The 719-nt window shown below is 35.0% G+C and overlaps 1 protein-coding gene across 1 annotated transcript in view; it reads left to right on the top strand.

Moving 5' to 3' along the window:
- PARN (poly(A)-specific ribonuclease) overlaps positions 1-719 on the top strand; it is a 47,990-nt gene that overhangs the window by 7,838 nt on the left and 39,433 nt on the right. The gene's annotated exons all lie outside the window — the stretch shown is intronic.

The following is a 719-nucleotide window of genomic DNA, read 5'->3' as shown; positions in this document are numbered from 1 at the left end:
GAAAGAGATCCTTAACAGAGACCTCAACTAATGTGACATCTCTTTTTCCAGAAGGCGAGTTAGGGACAATTTACTAGTACAGTAGATTTTTCTGGAGCTCTCATTATAGGTGTATTACTCACTCTGACTAGTGGCATTCAGAGCTGAACTAAAATAACAGTAAATGTTGTTATTGAATTTCCCTTCTGGTTGAACAAAGGCAGATAACACAAGGCAGAAATGACTTCCTTAAACCTGTAAAAGAAAAATCTGTTAGAAAAAAATTCTTTAAAGTGAAACTAAAATAGATGCTCTAGTCAGATCCCCCCAAACCAGTCTGAGTCAGCTTAAAAGTTTGTATAATATTATGTATCATATTATATAATACTGTAATTGTATAATATTTATTATTATTTTTTGTTTATATAAATAGTGAAGAATGTTTCTTCCCTAATCTCCACATTAGCATAAAAATACAATTTGATTTAATAGAACCATCAGGATTCAACCTGTTGCATCTTTTATAACAATGTATGTAAAAAATACAGCTGAAGACATGCAGCTGAATTTTAATATCTTCTTGAGCTGTTTGCACTCTCATAGCTGTTGAGCACGGTTGAAGATAGTGTATTGATGAGGAACTGACTACAGCTGCAGTCCGGTGTTGCTGCGCTTTGCATTTGCGGTGACACCAGTGTTCATACCATACAAGTGTTGTGGCTGGGGCTGGAAAGGGCTTT

Source organism: Buceros rhinoceros, unplaced genomic scaffold (genome assembly GCF_000710305.1).
Source record: "Buceros rhinoceros silvestris isolate BGI_N320 unplaced genomic scaffold, ASM71030v1 scaffold1981, whole genome shotgun sequence".
Lineage (NCBI taxonomy): Eukaryota > Metazoa > Chordata > Aves > Bucerotiformes > Bucerotidae > Buceros > Buceros rhinoceros.
The sequence above is the reverse complement of the archived record's forward strand: the minus strand, read 5'-3'. Positions and strand labels throughout refer to the sequence as shown.